This window comes from Vitis riparia, unplaced genomic scaffold (genome assembly GCF_004353265.1).
Source record: "Vitis riparia cultivar Riparia Gloire de Montpellier isolate 1030 unplaced genomic scaffold, EGFV_Vit.rip_1.0 scaffold739_pilon_pilon, whole genome shotgun sequence".
Taxonomy (NCBI): Eukaryota; Viridiplantae; Streptophyta; class Magnoliopsida; order Vitales; family Vitaceae; genus Vitis; species Vitis riparia.
In genome coordinates, this window is record NW_023269761.1 from 119447 (window position 1) to 128230 (window position 8784).

At 37.1% G+C, this 8784-nt stretch overlaps 1 pseudogene; it reads right to left on the minus strand.

Annotated features, from left to right (window-relative positions):
* Window positions 1-417: 417 nt before the first annotated feature.
* Window positions 418-8477, minus strand: LOC117910431 (annotated as a pseudogene).
* Window positions 8478-8784: the final 307 nt, after the last annotated feature.

The following is an 8784-nucleotide window of genomic DNA, read 5'->3' on the forward strand; positions in this document are numbered from 1 at the left end:
TTTTTTTTTCCTATATATTTATATCTTAATTTAAATAGTGATAGGATGATAACAAAAAAAAGAAAAGAAAAAAAAGAATAAGTTTATGCATCTTTCTAACAAAAATTGAAATAGTATGTAATATAATTATAATTTGAGATTTTTTTTATAAACTAAAAAAACACAAAATAAATATTTTTATATGAAATAATATAAATTACAAATTTTATAGAAGTATAAAATTAGGTTTGAACTAGAGTGAGACTAATCGGTCTAAATGTAACTAGAATTGAGCTAAGCTATAATTAAATTATTATTATTATTATTTTTAGGAAAGATCCAAATGGGAGCCAAACCATTATTAACTTTTGTTTTTTTTTTTTAAAGAAAGACCCAAATGGTTCACGTTTAAATATAAAAATAAAAAATAATAAATAAAAAATAAAAATAGTAGTGCCATGAGTGTTTTCTACTTGTAGATTTTTTTGATTGAAATTAATAAAAAATAAAAAGAAGTCAAATGTTTTCAAAATTATTAAGGAGACTAGATACTGCATGCAATAGCGTAGAAATTTGAAAAGGAAAAAAGGAACTTACTTGTCAGGAAGATTGGACGTGGGGTAGAGCTTATGTAAAATCTTCACGAACAATGTGCAACTCTGGAAACCAAACAATATCTTCCATTAGCTGAACGAACCTCAAACGCTTGGATATGTGCATTGGCAACATCTCTAACATCAACCCATCTATAAGTTGTACTGGGAAATGTTTGTGTACCTGCATCAAATAAGCCCAACTGTTTGAATCGAAAGGATTTGTGCACGAGGGTCACAAGCATATGTTAAGAAGGAGAAGGGTTACTTTGAATGGGCATTCATTCAACATTCATTGTGCTTGATCCTAATTTCTAAGCTTAGACCCCAAAGGTTGACATCTCAACCTTTACGGATGTCACTCTGTTTCCATTGTTTTTTCCTCAAGGTGCTTTTATTTGGTTTGAATTTTTTAGCATACTCTCCCTTCTATGTATGCATCAAGAGATCTAAATTGTAACCCTTTTTTGATATCTGTATATTGGGTCTTAATTCGCCCATAAAAATAAAAACGAGCACAAAAAGGGAAAGAAGAAACTGCCTTTTTTTCAAATGATATTGATGCACAAAGATAAAACATAGGCATTGTACTAACTATTTGCTGAACATTACCATTTATTAGTTTCAGAACAGGCTCCACACTTGTATTGAGGGCCGGCTGTAAGAGAGGACCAATCACCAGCCCTGGATTTATGGCAACAAGGTCAAGCTTGTTCTCTTTTGCGAATTTCCAAGCAGCCTCCTCAGCCAAGGTCTTTGAAAGCATATACCAAAGGTGGTAGAATCAAACATTTACTAAACATGTAATAAAAATCATGTCAACATCTTGATGCATATCATATTTTCAAGCATATATATCTTTGTTTATTTTCTCTTTTTCTTTTCCCTTCTCTTTTTCTTTTCCCTCTCCTTGAGCTTGGGATTCCAAAATGCAGACAGAGAAATATAACCTATGCATTTTTAATTTATTAAAAGAATCAAGTTCAAAATGCTTGCTAAGAAAGTCAAAGGCAACCGTATTACCTTTAGATATTACCATCAAAGAAAAGAGTGGAAAGTCCAAACTTGTATTTGGTTCAAGAAAGAATATATTGAAACAACTTCAATTCAATGAAAAATGGATATAGAAATACTCCTTTCTATTCCCGTATGATAACAAGTAAGACTCAAAGATTTTGAGAACATGAACATGAGTATGCTCTTGAAGAAGTATTTGAAGATTGACAACCTGAAAGCTACTTTTGCATGGTAAAGGAAGCAAAAAGTTAAGAGGAAAAAATGGAAAGAAAAAATGATGGTTCACATGTTTTATGAACAATACCTACCCATTCCAAGTTCCAGGCTCCAGGCTCCAGGCTCCAGGCTCCAGGCTTAAGCTCAAATACATGCTAAAATCTTGAGGACATGAATTATATTATATCAAATTCCTAGTAACTTTATCCTTTAATTGCTAAATCTTTTGCACACAAAAGTTGAAGAAGGAAAACTTGCAAAGGAGACAACATCCACAGAAAAGAGCAAAAATACACACCTTCAGTTTCTCACAAACTGCAGGATCTGAAAACCAAGTTTCATCAACTACCACATCAGGAGTTAAAGTTTTTCCAATGAAAGCACCAGCTGCCATAGAAGATGTTACAACAACTCTTCTGATAGATGAAACTTTTGCAAATGATCTGAGCACATTGAGGGTTCCCCTCACTGCAGGGTCAATTAAGTCCACCTGAGATGTGGAACAAACTTGAAAGAAGCCCTTATGGACTGTTCCGAGAATGAAACTGATAAAAGACCTATGCTGTAGGATAGTGACTGAAATTTAATCACGATATTATATGGAAAAATCTCAGTCAACAAAAAATTTGTTAATATATTCACGACTACCCTTCAATTGTTGTTTGGAAAACGAGCTGCCACCAAAAGGAACTTGAAATGTTACATGCCACTGTTGAGAAATTTGGTCTTCAATGAACACACTAGGAGAATATGCAGCAGCAATTGGAAAGATCTGAGCCAAAAGACTCTCCCTGCATGAGTACTGCTATGCATTGTTTACTTTGAAATTGGAAAAAACATTTGGTCCAATGAAAAGTCACCTCTATTTTGATCATGGAGGTTTAGACCACAGAAACAACCAACACAAGCTAGCTATATGACAGATAAAGTGCTTGTACAAACTAAAAGAGTATACCTTATGGAGATTTTATATTAGAGCAACTGAATAACATAAGCTAAATCCTTGACACAAAAAATGGATTCACAAATTATAAAAGTACAACATCATTAATTGTTCAGCATGAGCTGGGAATTTAAGGATTAAGTGGTTGATGCTTTAAGCCAGAAAGCCATCTTCTCCACTATTATTGAGGCAGACGTCCTAGAACTTGAACCTTTGAAAGATCTGAATTGAGAGACTTAGAAGGTTGCAAAGGTAGATAATTGTGCTTGACAGGTTTCTGCTTCAAGTCAGCAAGTTGTCAATTCCTGACACTTCTGCAGTGTGGGCCTCAAAAACTCCCCAAGTGAGATAGATCATACAGCCAAGAGCATTCTTAGTGAATGGACCTTTAGATTTTGCTATCTCTGCCAGGAGGGGGTCCTATCCATTCATTTGAAGCCATGATGCAGATTCAGTTTCCATGATAATTTACAATTTTGTAGAATGATTTTGTGTAGTAGAAAAACATTGGATGATAGTCACATGGTCAATTTATTTTTGAAAGCAAGTGTAGAATTACACAACGTTCATAGTACTATTAGCTTTAGATTGAGGTTCAAGGTTTGATGGTCAGTATATATATGGTGGATTTCTAGATGAAGATAATAATTAGGTTGCAACTCTCTGGTCCCATAACTCCCAAATGAATGTTCAAACAAAAGCCAATAACAAAAACTTGGATAACATATCAACATATTAAATTTACAATAAAGCAAAAGAAGTGATGTAGGATGAACCTGTGGATTAGAGACAGTGTGATAAAATGGAGGTGCTTTGTGGAAAACACCTTAGCATCCATCAACCATAGAATCAAAAGATCCTTCTTCCAGGAAGTCAGCTTTAAACAAATGGAGTCTTTCTTTAGCTCCATCAAGTGCAAGTAAGTGTTCTGTCTTTGTTGGACCATCTGTGGCATTGATCAATAGAACAAGTAAATTGTACAGAAAATCAATGAGAAAAAGGGCTTGTTAATCATGCAGAAAGTCTAATGGTGCATGTTTCCAAGAAATATAATGAGAAAAAGAGCTTGTAGAGAACTATTTCATGAAAGGGCGCTGAAGCAAAGTTTGTGACTTGTATACATGATTCCTAAAAGCCATTGATCAAGCTGGGCAAACTAACAGGTTTAAAAACCAAATGAACCCAATCTCTCATTCATGCTCATTATAAACCAGTATCAAAACCAATATAATCGTAAAATTGTCATGTTGTTGTGAGTCCCACAACAATAAATATACCTTCAAGGTCCTTCCCTTGAGCGTTCACCAAAAATTTAGCCAAAATCTTTAGACCGCTCCATGAGAAACTTCTCAACAAAGAAGCATCTCTTTAGACCGCTCAACCATCTCCTCTATCACTACCAGCAACGGCAAATCCCACAGCCTTTCGGAATAGTCCAAATTGGCGTCCACCAGCCACCACTCCACAACAACCAGGTCCTACCACTGCATTTTCTCCTCATGATCAATGCCAACCTAAACCTTATTTGGGTCGTTGTCAAGCATACAGTATTCAAGGACACATTGTCAAATGATGCTCGATGTTTCGGCTTGTCACTAATCAACAATCCCTGACACCTCGTCCTCAAGGCACTCAAGGATATCGTCCCTCTATATCCTGGCAACCACAAGCCAATCATGTTGTTCTCAGCAACAACACTACTCTTACTTGGCTGCTGGATAGTGGAGAATCTCACCACGTTACATCTGACTTGAGCAATCTTTCTATTCATAGCCCGTATCAAGGATCTGATGATATCATGATCAGTGATGGATTGACCCTTCCCATCACACATACCAGTTCTACCACCATACCTACTTCCTCTCGCACCTTTACTTTAGAAAATGTTATTTGTGTCCTTTCCATGCAAAAGAACTTAATTTCAATTTATCAATTTTGCATTAATAATTATGTTTCTGTTGAATTCTCACTCTCTACTTTTTAGGTGAAAGATATAAACACGAGGGCAATCCTTTTGATGGGTGAACCTAAGGATGGCGTATATGAGTAGCCGACTACATTCCCTTCTGTTACCTCTTCATCGTTGCTTGCCTTTTCCAGTATCAAGACCACTGATTCATGCCCAATTGGTGTATCAGCTGATTCATGTCCAGTTGGTGCTCCTTGATGGAGGGAGTAATCAACAAAATTTATAACCTATTACACCATGAACTAGGGTAGCAAAGAAAAAGCTACTATAGCATAGTGGCTCTAGGATCGTTCACTGGGAAGGGTTTTCAAACTGAAAATGATACCAATTCAAAGTGAATTGGTGCTGTTTCATTTCAAGGTTAGCTTAAAAAATAAAACACAAACTTTGGTTGAAAAAGGTTTAGATTTAGACTAACGGCACAGCAAGTAATGGAAATTACTTATGAAGAAAAACATTCCTTGGAGATTTAGGTTCACAGGGGAGGTTCCTCATGCAAAAACATAGCTCCGGTCAGTTGGTTCATTTCCTCGCATTAGAGAATTAACATAAAGTCAATTCTCTAACCGGTGCTGAACAAATGCATCTCTTAATTGGATTTCAGCTCTACTTCTCTCTCACTGATGCAACTTGCAATGGTTCGAGCCTCTCACTTAGCCTTTACCATTCAAGATGATCTTTAACCTTGGACTTCCTTTCTCAAGCTCGCAAGAGATAACTAATGGATGTCTCCTTAGAGTCCAAAAGCTTACCAAGTGTTGGCAATTCTAGAAAATCCTACCTTTAAGTCACCTCCCAAAGGCTCGCAAGGGGTAAACTAGTGCATCTCCATGGATAGAGATCACTTGCCTTACCAAATGTTGGCCCAGGTGACTCCAAGGTGTTTTAAGTTAACTAAAAATATAGAAACCATTCACGGGACACACTTTCTCTTCATTCATAGCTAAAACCACAAAGCTACTAATTCTTGCACTTGGAACCTTTCCCGACAACCTTAGCTCCAAGGAACTAAAGGTTTAGTTACTCATTCTCTGGGGAAACCTCCTCAGAGAGTGCATAACTTAGTAAATGAAAAATACAATCAAAGTGAGAAGGTAAGGCAGAGCTCAAGCTCTGTATTTTACTTTCTTTCCAATTTTTACAAAAGGTTCATCACCCTGAGAACAGGCTCCCCGGGCTCTATTTATATGAATATTACATTAATAGTTTTTACATGGATATTTAGTCTTTTTCCTAACTTAAAAGCTAAGGAATCCTATAATTGGTGGCTTACAAGAAGAGTTTGGGGATTTAAACAACAAAAATCTAAAGAAAAATATCTCAAAGTGTCGGTTACAAATATCGGGAAGCAATAATGACCATTTTGCAAGTGAAAACGTGGTCTGCGAGATTTTGCAGACGCATAAAAAGGGCTGCGAAATCACTTCGCAACAAAAGGCTGATTCCGCAGCGCTGCGAAGTTGGCTTTCAGCTTGCGGTGTTCAGCTTCCAACGGCTGTAACTCCTTCATTTCAGCTCCGAATTGCGCACTGTTTGAAGCATTGGATTGCTGACTTCCTAAGCTTTAAAATGACATATAGCATGAATAAATTGGACTTCAGGAAGTGCTCCAAAAGTGGCTGACATGACTGTCATAAAAAATGCTTCATGGCAGATTTCTCTTTGCTTCCCTTCCTTGCATTCCGGATTTGCTTATGGCAAAGGACTTCAAAGCTTTGGTTCTTCATGCTTCTGAGCTTTCCATTGCTTTACCAAGGATTCCAAATAACTCTCCTCAATCTCATATTGCTTTGGTGATCAAAAAGCTATCAAAACACCAAAACTTAACACAATTTGATTAGAATTGATTGCAAGGGTCCTTAACATGTTAATTGGGTTAAAAGGCAATAACTACTACTCAAAAGTGTTTAAAAGGATTAATTACAAGCTATCAAATAGCACTTTTTGAGTAGTAATCACTCCCCCCAACTGACATATTGCTAGTCCTTAGCAATGAAGGAGAGAATAATAATAAAAAAAACAATACTATAATTTATAACATCATGCTGATCACTTCAAAAAATGTTTAAGTGGCATGACTGATCAAACTCTCACATGGAACATTAAAGAAATAAAAACTCAAACTTCAATAGAAGCTATCAAAAACTTTGCTAAATACTATTGATCAAGGGAATGCATTATGCAAATTGATGTTTTAAAATCATTTTCACTTCCAAAGAACCAAACTTTATTCTTCCACAAAAATCTAAGTGTAAGATGATAGTTTCCGAATATAGCATGCTAAACTAATCTTTCCCCCCAACCTATCTCTTTTCAACACTTAGCAAACTGACCAAATTCAATAGGCAGAGAACACACTTTTTTTTTAGAAGGTACAAGGCTTAAGGGGCATTCTTTTATGTTTTGTCCATGTAACGGGGGTCCATCGATGACTCCCAACCAATTAAGGTTTAGGGCATCAAGCTTTAAGGATCTTTCAACCACCAACTCCTCGGATTTTACCCCGGACTTTTGAGAATGAATTTTAATACCCAAGCACCTACAGTATGTTAAACTCCACCTATCCACCCTTGTAACGAGCATTGAGGTCGGTGACTCCTAACCAATGAAGGCTTAAGGCACTAGGTTTTAAATATTTTCACCATATACCCCTCAGACCTTGCTCGGGTTTCAAGGCAAGCAAACATTTTGCTTTCTTTCTTTTTTTTCAAAGGCTCATTGGCCTTTCATAAGGTGTCTCAATATTATTAAATGAGGTCAAAGGTACCAAGTCCCAAAATTTTCCTAAGTCGAGAGGGAAATAGTTTTTCATCTTATAATCGGAATTTATTGTGCACGGTGTGTGAATAGCTTAAAGTGGAAGGACTAAACTTGAATTCAATAGAAGTTTCAACAATTGAACCACTTTAGTAAGCATAATCCAAACTCTAAATTAAATGAAAAGCAAAAGTTCAGTTTCTCCTATTTTAATTTGAAATTTTTTCCTCATAATCCATGGAGATTAGAGTAAAAAGCAACTAATTTACCAAACAAGGCTGAATTACCAAAATAACTTAGCATACTTCCTTTAACTTTGCATACTTCCTTCCTCATTTCTCCCCCCCTCCCCCCAACCGAGCTGAGCATTGTCCTCAATGTGATATGGGTGATTGAAATTATAGGGAGGAAGTGGTACCTCCTGAGTGATATCAATTTCGAATACTGATTGGAGAAACCACATGTTTCAAAAAGAATAAAAGGCGTGAGCAAAGGAAATAAGAATAGATTAATGCTAAGAGTTAACAAAAAAATGCTAGATTTGTATTACTTTAATCATGTGAGTACAATCAGAAAGAAAGTAATACAAGTAATCCCCATATATGATATCAAAATGATGGGATTTCATAACAGACTAACGAAAACAAAATACATAAAAGAAATATATAATAGATATATATATGATCATATAGGTGGATGATGCTGGAGCTGATGGCTTAAGCAGATGGCTCTGCCTCTTCAGTAGCTGATTCAGGAGGGGCCTGAGGCTCTGTGGCCTGTGAGTGTGGCACTGCAGTGGTGGGGTGAGATGCTCAGCAGCTGATGGGAGACCGAGATGATGCTGGAGCTGCCTCAAGATGGCAGTGTGCTGAGCCTGGGTGGTCAACATCTGCTCCTGGCAAGCTCGCATAGCTGCCATCTCCTGAGCAAGGCTGCTCTGAGACGCGGTCAAGGTCTGCAGTGCATGACATAAATCTCTATACTCCGAAATGGGAATGGCCATCCTTGGCTCAGCTGAAGTAGAGGGCTGTGATGAGGCTGGAGTAACTGGAGGGCTCTGGATATGGTAGGAGAAGCAATGGTATACCCTCAGGTATATGATCTGGAGATGCTCTCCTAGCAGCTGGTATCTCAGCTGGCTGTGGAAGCTCTAGCTGCTCAATTCTATACGTTGTCATATTGGTCCACTTGTCGAAAGTAAATACCTCTCGGCATATTCGCTTGCGCTCCAACTGAGGATCTGATGGATACCCAGATGCCGAGAATCTGACACAGCAGCCGTGGAAAAGAAGTGGAATGGCATCAGCTCG